This window comes from Caretta caretta, chromosome 2, assembly GCF_965140235.1.
Source record: "Caretta caretta isolate rCarCar2 chromosome 2, rCarCar1.hap1, whole genome shotgun sequence".
Taxonomy (NCBI): Eukaryota; Metazoa; Chordata; order Testudines; family Cheloniidae; genus Caretta; species Caretta caretta.
The window spans coordinates 142,266,530-142,285,804 of record NC_134207.1 but is presented as its reverse complement, the minus strand read 5'-3'; the positions used below and the strand labels follow the sequence as shown (position 1 = coordinate 142,285,804).

At 45.1% G+C, this 19,275-nt stretch overlaps 1 long non-coding RNA gene across 1 annotated transcript in view; it reads left to right on the top strand.

The window, feature by feature from the left end:
* The window catches only part of LOC142071115 (uncharacterized), a 92,515-nt gene extending 86,860 nt beyond the window's left edge, over window positions 1–5,655 (top strand). Inside the window, exon 3 of the long non-coding RNA XR_012667095.1 lies at window positions 4,976–5,655. This is a non-coding gene — a long non-coding RNA (uncharacterized LOC142071115). The remainder of the gene's footprint in view (window positions 1–4,975) is intronic.
* Window positions 5,656–19,275: the final 13,620 nt, after the last annotated feature.

The window sequence follows — 19,275 nt, the reverse complement described above, 5'->3', positions numbered from 1 at the left end:
CTCGCTGGACTCTGGTTTTGAAGTTTTTCTGTTGTAATATCGCAACTTTCATGTCTGTAATCGCGTGACCAGAGATATTGAAGTGTTCTCCGGCTGGTTTATGAATGTTCTGCTCTGGCTGTTCAATGATGGTCACATAAACACCACCCTATACCGGAAACCTACTGATCGCTATTCCTACCTACATGCCTCCAGCTTTCACCAAGACCACACCACACGATCCATTGTCTACAGCCAAGCTCTACGATACAACCACATTTGCTCCAACCCTCAGACAGAGACAAACATCTACAAGATCTCTATCAAGCATTCTTACAACTACAATACCCACCTGCTGAAGTGAAGAAACAGATTGACAGAGCCAGAAGAGTACCCAGAAGTCACCTACTACAGGACAGGCCTAACAAAGAAAAGAACAGAACGCCACTAGCCGTCACCTTCAGCCCCCAACTAAAACCTCTCCAACGCATTATCAAGGATCTACAACCTATCCTGAAGGACGACCCATCACTCTCACAAATCTTGGGAGACAGGCCAGTCCTTGCCTATAGACAGCCCCCCAACTTGAAGCAAATACTCACCAGCAACTACATACCACACAACAGAACCACTAACCCAGGAACCTATCCTTGCAACAAAGCCCGTTGCCAACTGTGCCCACATATCTATTCAGGGGACACCATCACAGGGCCTAATAACATCAGCCACACTATCAGAGGCTCGTTCACCTGCACATCTACCAATGTGATATATGCCATCATGTGCCAGCAATGCCCCTCTGCCATGTACATTGGTCAAACTGGACAGTCTCTACGTAGAAGAATAAATGGACACAAATCAGATGTCAAGAATTATAACATTCATAAACCAGTCGGAGAACACTTCAATCTCTCTGGTCACGCAATTACAGACATGAAAGTTGCGATATTACAACAGAAAAATGTCAAAACCAGAGTCCAGCGAGAGATTGCTGAATTGGAATTCATTTGCAAATTAGATACAATTAACTTAGGCTTGAATAGAGACTGGGAGTGGCTAAATCATTATGCAAGGTAACCAATTTCCCCTTGTTTTTTCTACCCCTTCCTCCCCCTCCCCGTTCCTCAGACGTTCTTGTTAAACCCTGGATTTGTGCTGGAAATGGCCCACCTTGATTATCATACACATTGTAAGGAGGGTGATCACTTTAGATAAGCTATTACCAGCAGGAGAGTGGGGTGGGGGGATCACTTTTGTAGTGATAAACACCCATTTTTTCATGGTCTGTGTGTATAAAAACATCCTGACTGCATTTTCCACTTTAATTACGCATCCAGTGAAGTGAGCTGTAGCTCACGAAAGCTTATGGTCAAATAAATTTGTTAGTCTCTAAGGTGCCACAAGTACTCCTTTTCTTTTTGCGAATATGGACTAACACGGCTGCTACTCTGAAACATCGCTCTATATGTTCCTATATATACCTCTACCCCGATATAACACAATCTGACATAACACGAATTCAGATATAATGCGGTAAAGCAAAAATGGTTTTCTGTCTCGTCTACAACATTGGTTCTCAAACTGGGGGAGCGACCCCTCGGAGGGTCACATCCCAGTTATGTGGGGGGGTTGCAAGCCTGACCCCAGCGCGCTGCTGCAAGTTGCGAGCCCCGACCGTGATGCATGGCTGCGAGCCCCCTATCCCTGTGTGGAGCTGCAGGACTGCGAGCCCCACCCCTGACGCTGGATGCGCAGCTGTGAGCCCCGACCCCAGGCTTGATGTGAAGGACAACATCAGATGCACCCTTTCTAAAACAACACCAAGAATAAAACTTCTTGTGTCAAATACTGTATTAATAATGGAAATGCTCGAGGCCAAAGCAAGTTCAATATAACGCGGTTTCACCTATAACGTGGTAAGATTGTTTTGGCTCTCAAGGACCGCGTTATATTGGGGTACAGATGTAGTTCAAACCTTAGCTTCCTGAGAGACTGCCTCTCCCCCTGCTCTGCCATGACATATGAAATTAGCTGAGTCACCCAATCTAAATGTATGGGGGCCTGTTGCAGGGCATTCCCAGTGGAGGTGCTGAATTCAGAATTTGCCTTCCCCATTGATTCTACAGAGTTTGAATATTTTTGATCTTCAAGGCATGGTAGGAAGCTCATCTCTTTACAAAGACCTTTCCCTAATAAAGTAATGGACATACAGTAGAACTTCACAGTTACGAACACCAGACTTATGAACTGACCAGTCAACCACACCCCTCATTTCTGACCTGGAAGCACATAATCAGGCAGCAGCAGGCACCCCCCCAAAAAAGAAAGCAAATACAGTACAGTACGGTGTTAAACATAAACTAGTAAAAAAAAAAAGGGAAAGCAGCATTTTTCCTCTGTATCATAAAGTTTCAAAGCTGTATTAAGTCAATGCTCAGTTGTAAACTTTTGAAAGGACAACAATAACGTTTTGTTCAGAGTTATGAACATTTCAGAGTTATGAACAACCTCCATTCCTGCGGTGTCTGTAACAGTAGAACCTCAGAGCATTTTGAAAGAGAATCATGGAGAAGTATTTTTATTATTCGCTTGGTTTTTATAAATTGAAAAATAAAAATGTTAAGTGATCTATAGTCCTAAACTACAGCATGATATCTAAAATATTTCATGTACCCTTAGATTTAATAGAAAATATAACCCATTCAGTCCCCTTGTCAATGGATTTCTCATGCTTATCATTCTTTAGAAATGGACTACTTGTAATTTAAACATAACTAATGAAAGTGCACAAGTCAACCCATCATCAAATTTTACATATGATTGTAACAAATGTATGTGAAAAATGCATCATTCTATAATTCTTCATCTGTCTTATTTGGAATGTAATGTAAATTGTTAACACACTGCATTAAGACTGCTTATTGCTGTGTGTAGTCAACAATGCTGGTGAATTTTTATGCCTGAAAGGTTAATTTGTTCACTGACTCAGACACAAATTTCTATCTCTCAGTTTTAACAGGTATTAAACTGATGAGACATCCCATCAACTGGATGAATAGAATAAACATTCCAGATGGCTCACATAAAGGGGTTCTGGTAAACAAAAAAATACCAGAAACCTGGGTGCTGAAACTCTCTGGGGATTTAAATGCATCTAAAAGAAAAGCAATAGGTTTGCCTTAGAATGAATCATAGGCTGAGCATCTGCATTAAAGACCTTGCCCAGTCAAGCGAAGGTAGAGGTGAGTCAAAGAGGCAATATCCACAGATGGATTAAGTTTAGTCTAAAAGATTCAGAGTAGTGCAGGTTTGAGACCAAATCATTGCAACAGTTTTTGCTGTAATTTAACAGCATTAAAATCACATGAGCTCTCTCTGAGAGATTTCAGCCCCAAAATGTCAGTGGATCTCATGAGACTTTGGGCTGAAATTTCACAAGATGATACTGGAACATAGATTAAAAACCTGAAGGGATGAACTTTAAGCCCTGGTCTACACTAGGAGTTGAGGTCAAATTTAGCAGCGTTAAATCTATTTAACCCTGCACCCGTCCACACGATGAAGCCCTTTTTTTCGACTTAAAGGGTTCTTAAAATCGATTTCCTTACTCCATCCCCGCCAAGGGGATTAGCACTTAAATTGGCCTTGCTGGGTCGAATTTGGGGTACTGTGGATGCAATTAGACGGTATTGGCCTCTGGGAGCTATCCCAGAGTGCTCCATTGTGACCGCTCTGGACAGCACTCTCAACTCAGATGCACTGGCCAGGTAGACAGGAAAAGGCCTGCGAACTTTTGAATTTCAATTTGCTGTTTGGCCAGCGTGGCAAGCTGCAGGTGAGTGCAGATCTCATCAGGAGAGGGGACCATGATGGAGTCCTAGAATCGCAAAAGAACTCCAGCATGGACCGAACAGGAGATACAGGATCTGATCATTGTATGGGGAGAGGAATCCATGCTATCAGAAGTCCGTTCCAGTTTTCGAAATGCGAAAACATTTGTCAAAATCTCCCAGGGCATGAAGGACAGAGGCCATAACAGGGACCCGAAGCAGTGCCACGTGAAACTTAAGGAGCTGAGGCAAGCCTACCAGAAAACCAGAGAGGCAAACAGCTGCTCCGGGTCAGAGCCCCAAACATGCCGCTTCTATGATGAGCTGCATGCCATTTTAGGGGGTTCAGCCACCACTACCCCAGCCGTGTTGTTTTACTCCTTCAATGGAGATGGAGGCAACACAGAAGCAGGTTTTGGGGACAAGGAAGATGATGATGATGAAGTTGTAGATAGCTCACAGCAAGCAAGCGGAGAAACTGATTTTCCTGACAGCCAGGAACTGTTTCTCACCCTGGACCTGGAGCCAGTACCCCCCGAACCCACCCAAGGCTGCCTCCCAGGCCCACCAGGCGAAGAAGGGACCTCTGGTGAATGTACCTTTTAAAATAGTATACATGGTTTAAAAGCAAGCATGTTTAATGATTAATTTGCCCTGGCATTCGTGGCTCTCCTGGATGTACTCCCAAAGCCTTTGCAAAAGGTTTCTGGGGAGGGCAGCCTTATTGCGTCCTCCATGGTAGGACACTTTACCACTCCAGGCCAGTAGCACGTACTCGGGAATCATTGTAGAACAAAGCATTGCAGTGTATGTTTGCTGGCATTCAAACAACATCCCTTTTTTTCTCTCTGTGTTATCCTCAGGAGAGTGATATCATTCATGGTCACCTGGTTGAAATAGGGTGCTTTTCTTCAGGGGATGCTCAGAGGTGCCCCTTCCTGCTGGGCTGTTTGCCTGTGGCTGAACAGAAATGTTTGTTGCTGTTAGCCACGGGGAGGAGGGAAGGGCTAGCCACATGGTGGGGGGAGGCAAAATGTGACCTTGGAACGAAAGCACATGTGCTATGTATGTAATGTTAACAGCAAGGTTTACCGTGAAAGAGTGTACCCATTGTTCTATAAAATGTGTCTTTTTAAATACCACTGTCCCTTTTTTTTCTCCACCAGCTGCATGTGTTTCAAGAATCACAGGATCTTCTACTTCCCAGAGGCTAGTGAAGATTAGAAGGTGAAAAAAACGCACTTGCGATGAAATGTTCTCTGAGCTCATGCTGTCCTCCCACACTGACAGAGCACAGATGAATGCATGGAGGCAGACAATGTCAGAGTGCAGGAAAGCACAAAATGACCAGGAGGAAAGGTGGCAGGCTGAGGAGAGTAAGTGGCGGGCTGAAGAGAGGGCTGAAGCTGAAAGGTGGCGGCAGCGTGATGAGAGGAGGCAGGATTCAATGCTGAGGCTACTGGAGGATCAAACTAATATGCTCCAGCATATGGTTGAGTTGCAGGAAAGGCAGCTGGAGCACAGACCACCGCTACAGCCCCTGTGTAACCAACCGCCCTCCTCCCCAAGTTCCATAGCCTCCTCACCCAGACACCCAAGAACGTGGTGGGGGGGCCTCCGGCCACCTGGCCACTCCACCCCAGAGGATTGCCCAAGCAACAGAAGGCTGGCATTCAATAAGTTTTAAAGTTTTAAACTTTTAAAGTGCTGTGTGGCCTTGTCCTTCCCTCCTCCACCCCCCCCCCCCGGTGCTTCTCTCCTCCACCACCCCTCCTGAGCTATCTTGGCAGTTATCCCCCTATTTGTGTGATGAATTAATAAAGAATGAATGAATGTGAAGCAACAATGACTTTATTGCCTCTGCAAGTGGTGATTGAAGGGAGGAGGGGAGGGTGGTTAGCTTACAGGGAAGTAGAGTGAACCAAGGGGCAGGGGGTTTCATCAAGGAGAAACAAACAGAACTTTCACACCGTAGCCTGGCCAGTCATGAAACTGGTTTTCAAAGCTTCTCTGATGCGCATCGCGCCCTCCTGTGCTCTTCTAACCACCCTGGTCTCTGGCTGCGCGTAACCAGCAGCCAGGTGATTTGCCTCAACCTCCCACCCCGCCATAAACGTCTCCCCCCTACTCTCACAGATATTGTGGAGCGCACTGCAAGCAGTAATAACAGTGGGAATATTGGTTTCGCTGAGGTCTAACCAAGTCAGTAAACTGTGCCAGCGTGCTTTTAAACGTCCAAATGCACATTCTATCACCATTCTGCACTTGCTCAGCCTGTACACAGTTCCTGACTACTGTCCAGGCTGCCTGTGTACGGCTTCATGAGCCATGGCATTAAGGGGTAGGCTGGGTCCCCAAGGATAACTATAGACATTTCAACATCTCCAACGGTTATTTTCTGGTCTGGGAAGAAAGTCCCTTCCTGCAGCTTTTGAAACAGATCAGAGTTCCTGAAGATGCGAGCGTCATGTACCTTTCCCAGCCATCCCACGTTGATGTTGGTGAAACATCCCTTGTGATCCACCAGAGCTTGCAGCACTATAGAAAAGTACCGCTTGCGGTTTATGGACTCGCTGGCTTGGTGCTCCGGTGCCAAGATAGGGATATGGGTTCCATGTATGGCCCCACCACAGTTAGGGAATCCCATTGCAGCAAAGCCATCCACTATGACCTGCACATTTCCCAGGGTCACTACCCTTGATATCAGCAGATCTTTGATTGTGTTGGCTACTTGCATCATAGCAGCCCCCACAGTAGATTTGCCCACTCCAAATTGATTCCCGACTGACCGGTAGCTGTCTGGCGTCATAAGCTTCCACAGGGCTATCGCCACTCGCTTCTCAACTGTGAGGGCTGCTCTCATCTTGGTGTCTTTGCGCTTCAGGGCAGGGGACAGCAAGTCACAATGTTCCATGAAAGTGGCCCTATGCATACGAAAGTTTTTCAGCCACTGGGAGTCATCCCAGACCTGCAACACTATGAAGTCCCACCAGTCTGTGCTTGTTTCCCAGGCCCAGAATCGGCATTCCACCACATGAACCTGCCCCATTAGTACCATGATGCCCACATTGCCAGGGCCCGTGCTTTGAGAGAAGTCTGTGTCCATGTCCTCATCACTCTCGTCACCGCGCTGAAGTCGCCTACTCACCCGGTTTTGCTTTGCCAGGTTCTGGTGCTGCATATACTGCTGGATAATGCGCATGGTGTTTAATGTGCTCCTAATTGCCAAAGTGATCTGAGCGGGCTCCATGCTTGCAGTGATATGGCGTCTGCACAGAAAAAAGGTGCGGAACGATTGTCTGCCGTTGCTCTGACGGAGGGAGGGGCGACTGACGACATGCTTACAGGGTTGACTTACAGGGAATTAAAATCAACAAAGGGCGTGGTTTTATATCAAGGAGAAACAAAAAGAACTGTTTTACAGAATGGCCCCCTCAAGGATTGAACTCAAAACCCTGGGTTTAGTAGGCCAATGCTCAACCCAGTAAGCTATCCCTCCCTCTGCTATTTCAGGCAGGACTGAATCTCCACTAAAGTTTTCAAGGTGCCCCTGACAGACCTCACCAGAACGATTGTCGGCCATTAATTTCACAGAGAGAAGGGGGAGCAAATGAATACAAAACAAATCTGGTCTATTTCTTGTCTTGATCCACTCCATCTGTCTTTTACATCTTTGGCTGGCAGCAGCCGGTGCAGTAGGACTGCAAGCCATCCTCATCTCCTGCCTGCTCACCATAAGATGGTACAATAGGACTGCCTGCAGGACTAAAGAGAATGACCTGGTCGAGTCACCCCTCATTAAGTCCCTGTGCCAATGTCTGCCCAGGCGCTCCTGACCGACCTTACCGAGGCAGCCAGGAGCACCTCGGACACAATGACAATGGTTTTCAGGCCTACTGCACCGTCTGCTGTCACAAGGCAATGGGTTGCTGCTGCTGTGTAGCAATGCAGTACCGTGTCTGCCAGCACCCAGGAGACATATGGTGACAGTGAGCTGAGCGGGCGCCATGCTTGCTGTGGTATGGTGTCTGCACAGGTAACTCAGGAAAAAAGGCACGAAACGATTGTCTGCTGTTGCTTTCACGGGGGGGGGGCCTGACGACATGTACCCAGACAATGTTTTTTGCCCCATCAGGCATTGGGATCTCAACGCAGAATTCCAATGGACAGCGGAGACTGCGGGAACAATGGGATAGCTACCCACAGTGCAACACTCCGGAAGTCGACGCTAGCCTCGGTACTGTGGAAGCACTCTGCCGAGTTAATGTACTTAATGCACTTAGAGCATTTTGTGTGGGGACACACACACTCGAATATATCAAAACGATTTCTAAAAAAAGACTTCTATAAATTCGACCTAATTTCATAGCGTAGACATACCCTGTAGCAAGTCTGTGGGCATAGGTACCATTCCATAGATTCAAATCCAAATATTCACACCAAAATTCAAAGGAGCTGAATTTGAATTTCCAGTTGTGGCCTACCTCTACAGGTAAGAAATGACATTGCAGAAGCTACAGCAGCTATTCGTCTTTGATAATTATGAAACACAATTATTTTCTGGCTATCTCCACTTTATTTTGAGAATAATAGTATAACACAGACAAACGCCACTGTGACTCAGCCTGAAATATCTTTATGCTGCTGACCTGAATAGAATGATATGAGAGGGTAATAACTGGTTTCCCAACCTGATTTCTCCATTTCTTGTTGTTTTACATGGATGTGACCTGGAAAATGATATCCCTTTCTCTTATAGGTGCTTTCAAAACTGAAAGATAAATTTTGGAGTGAAAAGAGAAGGGGCAAGAAAGCCATGTCTTGTGAAGGTAGTCAGACCTTTAAGAAACAGAAGTGAAGAGGGCTTTTAGCTAAACTTGGGGTCTGCTTTTTCTATTTTTAAATTGAAGAGCTGTATCAGTAGATTTTAAAAGTGAACTTTTACCCATGTTGATCACAATAATCTTCTGTTCTTACTAAAAGGAAATATTGTGATAATTTACACACCATGGTGTGGTCACTGTTGCTGAATGTTGACTTTTTAAATGCTAATCTTTGTGTAGTTCATGTAAGTTCTTTCTGACTGCTCATTAAGAGTGAGAATCATATGTTTTTAAAGGATGCATTCCAAAATCTAATGTATTTCTTCATTTTATCAAGCTTGCTTGGGAGACAACAGTGAATGCTAAACTTCTGGTCTGTCTATTTTAATTTTTAGTGTCCCTTTTACTATTCCTCTGGATATAGCCATACAAATGTACATTTCAGAAAATAGCATAATAAAGATGAAAAGTGAAAACAACTTTGAGAATGGGATGGCTCAGCTTTGAGTGTACAGCTGGGGCTTTATACAACCTATGGCAAGGCTAGCATGTGCAAGTGACATGGCAGTGATCATAGATGGACTTAAATGAAGAGGTGACGGTAACAGTATTGTCACCCCCAAATGTTCAAAAATCATGAGATTGGCTTTAAAGTAATGGGATTATGTAAAAATAATAGATTTGGGGTTCTTTTTATTTGCCTCCTGCTAAGTACTAGAATTAATTTTTTACTATTTCAGGAGTCAGCATTTGGGAGGAAAATACCAGGCAGTCCTCAGATGGACTGGGGAGCAAGAGGGCAATGCTACGTTATCTGCCATTGCCTCCTATTGCTCCTGTTGGAATTCTGAAGGGATAATAGTTGTTAGGCCATGTCTACACTAGCACTTATGCTGGCAAAACTTATGTCACTCAGGGTGTGAAAAAAATACTCCTCCCCCCCAAGTGACATAAGCTTCCCTGGCACAAGTGGTAGTGTGCACAGCACTATGTTGGTGGGAGACCCAGTCCTAAATGTTGACAGTAGAGACTCTGGGTGTATTGAGAGCCCAGTGAGGGGGTGCCAAGCCCAATGAGCCAGGAGACGATACATGAACACATTTTGAATATCTGCACAGTCCATTGCAAGTGGCATCTTGGTGGGTGAAGTTTGTGAATTTTGTGGGCAGAGCTTAGAAGAGTACCACCATGACATTCCCCTGGTGTTATCTGGCCTGGTGATATGCTAGGTGATATGCTAGGTCACCTCAATCTTTGACTCTGGGAGCCAGCCTTACCCTGCTCTGCTTTGAGAACCCCCACTCCTGGGCTATTCACACACAGCCTCCGGCACGTAAACTGCTTGGATTATGCAACAGAATGACACTAGCCAATATCTCCAGTCCCAGACACGACCCTAGGAACCTCCGTCTTGCAGTGTCCAGTTATGCCTGCTGGACGCTGCAAGCTTATATGAATTAGTCAATTTAACAAAGAAAGTGACATGTACCAGGCTTGTTATCCCAAGGGGAGTCTCTGACATGTTTCAAACCAAATGCACTGCTTCAGGTAGAATAAACAAACAAATTTATTAACTACAAAGATAGATTTTAAGTGATTATAAGTCAAAGCACAAGAAGTCAGATTTGGTCAAATGAAATAAAAGCAAAATGCATTCTCAGTTGATCTTATCACTTAGATGCTTCTCACTACAGGCTGGCTGGTTGCCCTTCAGCCAGGCTCTCCCCTTTGATGAGCACTTCAGTCGCCTGGTGGTGATGTCTGTAGATAGAGGTGGAAGAGAGAGAGAAAAGCATGGCAAATGTCTCTCCCTTTTATCATGTTCCTTCTTCCCTCTTGTCTTTGCCCCCCACTTCAGGGTCATATGAGCATTACCTCATCATAGTCCCAAACTGACCAAAGGAAGGGGTGTGTGTGACTCACTCGAGAGACCAACAGATCCTTTGTTGCTGCCTAGGCCAGTGTCCTTTGTTCCTGTGAGACTGGTCTGGGTTTGTCCCATACATGCCCTGATGAGGTGTGAACTGCCCCTCTGTTCTTGGAGAGTTTTTTCCTGGGCTTGTTTTAAGCCACGAGGACACATTTTCAGCCTCATAACTATATACATGAAATTACAGCCTATAACATCACTATAACAAAAATGTTCAGTGCATCATGAGCTTTCTGAAGACACCTGACATGACAAACTTTGCATTGGATACCACACACAATCATATTATAAGGATGAACATAGGTTCATCAAGTTATTGTCTATAACCCCCACAGGGAACAACCCTGTCTGATTCCCCTATGGAATGGAAAGGGGTGCTCAAAACACCTTAAGTAGACTATATTTAATTATACGGTAACTGAATGCAGGAGACAAGCCTGGGCCCAAGTCCAAAAGCACAGAGTGTGAAACAAATATCCATGATCTACGTGATCATAAACCTTCTCTTGATCAAGGGAAATCAATCCAATGTACAAATTAAACATTTTTCAGTTCAAAATTGCATCCTGCAATAGGAAAAGGTTATCAAGAATGGACCTATTGGGAATGCAGTAGGCTTGATTAGGGTGCATGACTGAACCAATCACAGTTTTCAGTCTATTTGCCAAGGCCTTTGAAAAAAGTTTATAGTCGTAGCAAAGCAGGGACACAGGTTTCCAAGCCCCCCTTTCTTAGGCAACAGGGTAAGAACTGCCTGATGACAACTGAGTGGCAATATTTTGTCTCTGATGCTTTCCTGAGAAACCTGGAGCAAGTCAGGCCCCAAAAGGGTCAAAAAGGTCTTATAAAACTCAATAGGCAAATCATCAATACCAAGTGCCTTCCGTGGAGCAAAGCCATTTAGGGCAGAAGCTGGGAGGTATTGCCAATTTAGAGAAGGACCGGGATATCATACAGGAAGATCTGGATGACCTTGTAAACTGGAGTAATAGTAATAGGATGAAATTTAATAATGAGAAGTGTAAAGTCATGCATTTAGGGATTAATAACAAGAATTTTAGTTATAAGCTGGGGATGCATCAATTAGAAGTAATGGAGGAGGAGAAGGACCTTGGAGTATTGGTTGACCACAGGATGACTATGAGCCACCGATGTGCTATGGCCATGAAAAAAGCTAATGAGGTCTTGGGATGCATCAGGTGAGGTATTTCCAGTAGAGATAAGGAGGTGTTAGTACCGTTCTAGAAGGCACTGGTGAGACCTCATCTGGAATACTGTGTGCAGTTCTGATCTCCCATGTTTAAGAAGGATGAATTCAAACTGGAACAGGTACAGAGAAGGTCTACTAGGATGATCCGAGGAAGAAGATTCAAGTTGCTTGGCTTGTTTAGCCTAATCAAAAGAAGGTTGAGGGGAGATATGATTGCTCTCTATAACTATATCAGAGGGATAAATACCGGAGAGGGAGAGGAATTAATTAAGTTCAGTACCACTGTGGACACAAGGACAAATGGTTATAAACTGGCCATTGGGAAGTTTAGACTTGAAATTAGATGAAGATTTTTAACCATCAGAGGCGTGAAGTTCTGGAATAGCCTTCCAAGGGAAGCAGTGGGGGCAAAAGACCTATCTGGCTTCAACATTAAACTCGATAAGTTTATGGAGGAGATGGTATGATGGGATAACATGATTTTGACAATTAATTGATCTTTAACTATTCATGGTAAATAGGCCCAATGGCCTGTGATGGAATGTTCGATGGGGTGGAATCTGAGTTACTACAGAGAATTCTTTCCTGGGTATCTGGCTGGTGAATCTTGCCCACATCCTCAGGGTTCAGCTGATTGCCATATTTGGGGTTGGGAAGGAATTTTCCTCCAGGGCAGATTGGAAGAGGCCCTGGGGTTTTTTTGCTTTCCTCTGTAGCATGGGGCATGGGTCACTTGCTGGAGGATTCTCTGCACCTTGAAGTCTTTAAACCATGGTTTGAGGACTTCAATAGCTCAGACATAGGTGAGAGGTTTATTGCAGGAGTGGGTGGGTGAGATTCTGTGGCCTGCATTTGTAGGAGGTCAGACTAGATGATCATAATGGTCATTTCTGACCTTAATATCTATGAGTCTATCTATCTATCAGGTCCTGTTCAGGTCTGTCCACATCCAATATTGAGATCCTAGGAACATCCTCAAGGAGCTGCCAAATCTCAGATGGGCTACATAAGCTCTGTGGCATACAGGTCTGAGAAAACACTCACAGCGAACTTCCTAACTTTACCCATCCTGTGAGGCAACCCAGGCTCTCCCAAAATAATTGAGAGTCTCAAAAGTAGATATCTTGTCAAAGGTGAATGTTAAAATGCCAGTATGGAAGACAGTCTTGGATAGAAACAGAAATAAACCCAAACTATGATCTGAAATCCCAGTAGGGAAAACCCAACTAGACAGGTAATGAGGTAAATGATCATTAAAAACACAAAAATGTTTCAAATGAGCCACAGAGAAAGAGCTCACCCTAGCACCCAACGAGGTGTGAAATAAGGGTGAACACTAATAAGGGTGAAAATGTCGCCATACATCAGTTAGGTCTGAAGCCTGTAAAAAAGTTGCAAATTGATGAGCAGATAGTGTATGTAGTTCCAAATGATTGTTATCCAAGCTCTCATTAAATTAAATTAAAATCACCCCCCAAAATTAAAATATCACTTGTCAAGCAATTTGTCTAAAGAGCACCCAAGTTCACAAAATCACACCCTGTCTTTCCCTATAGTAGGAGCATAGACATAAATTTTAAAAAAGGTGATATTGTTCAAAAGTATCTTGAGCCATCAATAAATGGCCTGGAACAACTTCCTGCACAGCTACTGAATCAGGCTTCACCCTGTGCGCAAAGAGAATGGCAACCCTTGCACTTGCAGAGGACCCAGGACTCAAAAGAACCTCCCCTCTCCAATGAGCAAGCCAGTTAGTTTGGTTGCCTGCATCTGTGTGAGTTTCTTGCAAAAATTAAATGTCCACCCTTTTCTGGGACAAGTGCTCAAAGAGCCATATATTTTTTTCATGTTCCAGCACCCACTCGCATTCAGACAGCAACACACAAAATTATCCATCAGATCAGAACTCATCAGAAAAAAATAAGAAAAAAACAAAGAGAGAACCCCCCCCACACACACACACACAAAACCCTCATGCAAAAGTACCACTTCTCCTTTTCCATTAATCCCCAACATTTCCACTGGTCAAAGAGACACACACATTGATCATCAGTTTTTTCTACCCATACCCCTTCTTTTTGACAAACTCAGATACAGAGATACTTCTCATAGTATACTGAGCAGAAAACAAAAACAGATTAAGGTCAGGAAACCAGTCTGTCACCTCTACTCCACGTTTCCCCTTTGTCTCACCCAGAAACCTATCACTAGTGTCCAAGATATATGCCCACTCAGGGAATTCAGGACCCAAAGAATTTGTGAGTTCATCATCCCCCACTCTCTGACTGTGCATCACTACCAAGCTTGATGCACCCTCTGAAACTGGAGCCCCCTTTGCCTTCAACAGCTGCCTTTTGCTTTGGGACTTTGCCAGCATATCAGAATCCTCAGCCAGGGCCGCCAATTCCATAGCAACAGGCTCAGTCTCAATTTGCAATCAGGCTCAGGCCGAGAGGCCACTGAGTCAGGAGCCAGAGAACCAGCAATACCATCTCCCCCAGGTTGCTAAGGGGGCACTAACACCCCAGAACCAACATCTCAGAGACATCTGGAGCCTGCTGGTACCCAGACTCAGCCACAGCCACCCCACCCAGTGCTTTACTCTCAGAAACCCCTCACTCCCAGGACAGGGTCACCATTCCCAGGGGAAGCCTGCCTCTTCTCAAGGAACTGATTAACCAGATGTGTCAGACTCCCACAACAAAAACAGGCCATGTCCTCGGTGGCAACAAGCACAATATAGTCATAGTCCCCAGTCCTATACTTCAGGGAAACTTTTAGAACTTCAGAAGCAGTGTTTAATATCAGATAAAACTGCCTATGAAAGGACAAGGCATGCCGAACCTGTGGGGCTTTACAGGTGGTCTGGGGAGCTTACCAGAACTCACCAGGTGTCTAGCCTGCTGCTCATTTCCTATGCAAGGAGGAACATTAGAGATGATGACTTTAACAGCAGGTGTTGAGAGGGGCACAACCGAGACAAAAACACCCCACACAACAATCTTCTCCACAACTGCCTGCTCACAAGGCTAAGTGTGCTCACAAACACTATACCATATGAGAGGCAGACCTCACATTTTTTAACCCAGTCACCTTCCCCACAGCTTGAACACACATTACACAGAGACAGTGTCTGGAGGCAAAATCGGCAACCCATGGCCGCAGTTTAATCCCTCAGAATCCATAACAAAGTGAGGTCTCTGTCCCTCTGGGCTGGCCATGCCACCCATAGGGCAAACCAAAGCTTTCTAAAGTAAGAGAAGGAAATTAAACCCACAACAACCACCAAACTAAAACATACACACAACCCCCCCATCTTATTTCCCCAACAGAAAGAAAAACAGAGGGAATTGCAAAGCACACTAGGTTTGCCAGCTTTGATTGGACCTATTCCTGGAGGTTCATCATATGACATAACCTTTAATGCCTGGAGACTCCAGGACAATCCTGGAGGGTTGGCAGCCCTAAAGCATGCCTACTCTTGGGTTCATTCCCAAACATTCCCATAATCCTCTGGGGGACATTCAAAGAGACACAGAGAGAGAAAGTCTGACATTTGAGGTAATGTTCCGGATTCAGCCACGGGAGCTGGCAGTATAATCTGGGTCCTTCTCTCTGGTCTGATCTGGTTAGGACATTTCTTGGGATCAAGATGAAGAAAGTTCAGAATCCCAGGAGACAATTGTGTGTGGCAGCCATTATGGTGCAGCTTGCTCCAGTACCCAGGTGTTTCCCCCAAAGTCTCTTTATTTAAGGACCGCAAATGGAATGAGGGGAAGAATAATCCATCTCCTCATTCATTTGTCCAACAATTAGGCCTAGTTCCTGACACACAAATTTTGGTTCACTGATTTCTGGTGCCACACTTTTCCTGTTTACCAGGCACGATCTTAACACAGTCCTTGAGTTATGTCAGTACACCTTTTTGTTTAGACTAATTCAGTGTTTCTGTCTCCATTGCATACCTTTTCCCATCAGTATTTGTCATTACAGGTTATTGCGAGATTTTATGAACTTTCACATACTTTTACAATTGAGCTCACAATTAGGATAAATTTGTAGGCCCAATTATTACAACAGAGTTTACCATCTAAACTTAAAACAAGAGACAACTGATTAATACCAAGAGACAGATGGGGAAGTATAAGGAAACAATGGTCTAGTCTACACTGGGGGGTGGGGTGAGCTGAGTTGGGTGAAACTATACAACTTCAGCTACGAAAGTAGCGTAACTGAAGTCGACGTACTTAGAGCTACTTACCGCAGTGTCTTCACTGCGGTAGATCGACTGCTGATGCTCCCCCATTGACTCACCTACGCTTCTCGCTCCGGTGGAGTACTGAAGTCGACAGAAGAGTGCTTGGCGGTCGATTTATCGTGTCTTCACTAGACATGATAAATTGACCCCTGCTGGATCGATCACCCGGAGGTAAGTGTAGACATGCCCAATGAGACAATATTTGTCACTATCTCTCCCCAACACACACTCCTCTCTCTCTCTTTCTCCTTACCTTACTTTTTTACCTTCCAATATGCATTTCTCTCAATACCTCTTGCTTCTCCCTTTGCATCCCATGAACAGAAAAAGCCATTCCATTTTCTTATGTATTCCTGGCTTTTCTTGCAAAAGTGCCAGAATACCCCTTTCCCTTGGCAAGCTGGTTATCTGCTACTGCCTTCCTGGCTCCTCATAGCCGGAAATACTCCTTTCTCTCTTGTGTAGCATCCCCTCAGTGGCTTCTCTGGACTCTAGGAAGCTAGATCACACCAGGGAACTACGTACCTGGAAATTAGGCAATTACTCAAGAGTTAAGGCTAGCTTGTAAAGGGGGAAGTAACTCTACATCTTGGACAGAGAGTTGTTTATTACTTAGGTAACTTTATTGTTGAATATGAGATTTGTGGATGATACAATAGTGTGTCTTTCTTGTTTGCTGAGAAAGAGTTTATAAAGCAGCATAGCAGTTGGGGCTTGTGTCCCAAAATTCATCTTCCTATCATTATTTTTTACCATGCATTTTGTCATACAGAAAAAGACAGTTAATACAATAGCACAGGATCAATATACAAAAGGCAATTGAATCAAATGCATGCAATGTAATTCAGAGCTAATTGAGAGATGTTCTATATTATAAAATCCTTATTCGCACCTACATCACTGCGTAGGTGTTTTGTACAAGTACGTCCTTTTCTATTCACAATTCTATGTGCTTGCCTTTTTTTCATTTTCATTACTCTGGGTTAACACTTAAATTGTTCCATTGAGAACAGGAGAACAGGATTTATTTGCTGAAGTATGACAAGGAGAAATAAGGCTAAGAGAAATACAGTTCAGGCAGCTCCAATTGCTAGCACAGCTGTATATTTTGTAATTTGTTTTAGTTCTTTTGTTCCATTCCTTTAGTAATTTAATAACAGAAAAACAAAGCTCATGAAAGCTAGGAATGTATTGGGGGGTCAGAGAGGGAAATTTGTGCAGTGTAACTTGGAGCAAGAAGGAGGTTAAGATAATATCAGAAGCATAATCAACTGCAGTATTCTCAGGGCCTGACTTATACCTATAGTGTGTACTGTATAATGTATGGAGTTTTGAGAATAGCATTTTATCTGTATAGCACAACTTGCCCCCTTCATCATAATACACATTACACAGGGCACTTTGGGGTTATTAATCCAGTTCAGCTAGGCAAAATGAAATCTATTTCAGCCAAGCATAGCAGCTCATCTGTCAATTAGAAATTAATAGAACTATTGTATTTAGTTTCTCGGGGCCCCAAGGGAAATTTGAACTTGCTGCTCCAACTATTTCGCTAATAATAATAATAAAAAAACCAGTATTACTTTTTATGCCATGAAACCCTGCTGTAAATAAACTGTCTCCCTCTGTGTAATTAAAATATAATTAAGGATGTAATACAGTTTTGGGTACTGTTTATGGTTGAGTAGCATTTTCCTGTCATTCAGCATGTCACATTTACTCATTGACAAGGAGCAGTGTTTGTCACCAGGATACAGAGTTACTGAGAGAGCACTGTGCATTTTACATGCCAGTTATTGTTTCAACCAGCTAGGGGACAGAACCATTTTAGCCTTCTTTGACAGCTCCCTGATTGAGATCTGGGAGGTAGGCAGGCATAAGCCCACCCAGGTCTGAAGGCCCCTCCCCCATCCTAAGGGGAGGAGTGCCAGGGGATCCCCTCAGTTTCCCCAATCGTAGTCCAGGAGGTCTCAGATTCTGGTGGTTCCTTCCAGGACCAACCTCTGGTGCACCGAGGGGGGCTCCACCACCTGCATACCAAGCTAGAAGATATGCACCCTTGGTGGCCGCCATGGACCTGGTTGCCAAAACCAGCTTTCAGGTCAGGCCTAAACCCGCACCAGGTTGCCTGGGTCCTGGACCACGAGGAGCTGACAGGACCACCTGGAACTCTGGCTCACAGAACACCAATCCCATCAACCTCATATCGAGGAGAGGGAGGAATGACTCAATGGTCAGAGTATACATCTGGCCTGACAGCGGACAACCTTGGCACACTCCTCGCCCGAAGATGACAGGTTCAGTCAGGGTCCAGTTGAGCTTGACCAAACACTCCACAGAAGTGGACAGCACCTGGAGAAAGGCCACAAACTGGGGCATAAAGCTGAATGCCTGCAGAGTGCCCAGGAGATACCCATGGTCCTCCCTGTCGAACACCTTCTCCTGGTTCAGGGGCAGGAGGGTGAATGACAGACCATCCCTACACCTGAGTTTGAGGAGGTCTGGGACCAAATAAAGGTTGTCAAAGAGGTTATGGGACGGAATGGTGTAGGTCTGGTTGGGGTGGACCACATCCGCCAGCATGGACCCCAGCTACAGCAAGATGACCTTTGCTATTACCTTATAATCTGTGCTGAGGAGTGAGATTGGACAGCAATTCCTAAGGTCGCGGAAGTCCCCATTCTTTGGTAGCAAGGTAAGCACAGCTTGCCTGCACGACAGGGGGAGGACCCCGCTCCCCAAGGATTTGGCCAGACAGCGACAAGGTCCAGGCTGAGGACCACCCATTCGCCTAGGTCCTCCAAGGGCTCCAGGGGGACTGTGATGGGGTGTACCAGCCCCATACTGGGCTGCCAGGGGCAGACCAATCATTGTGGGCCCAGGAGGCCACACCACCTCTTCCCTGCTGCATATGCTCCAAGTGGAGAAATCAGATAAAAAGAGGCAGCCCAGGCCAGTCAGGGGGGTGGGGACGGATGAAGGAGGAAGGGAGCACACTGCTGGCTCCTGCAAGGATACCTGTAGCACCCCTGGCTGTAAAGCCTGGGGACACGGACTACCTGCCAGATGACCCGCCTGCCATGGAGACCGCTATGGAAGCTGAGCTGCCACCCATTGAGGAAGCTGCCTAAACTATGCCCCAGTCACAAGAGAGGTGAGGTCTATAGACTAATTGTTTGCTTCCCTTGCCCTGCCCCAGGGTTGCAGCCTGCTTGCTGCTTTGCCCTGGCCAGGGGGCTAATTCA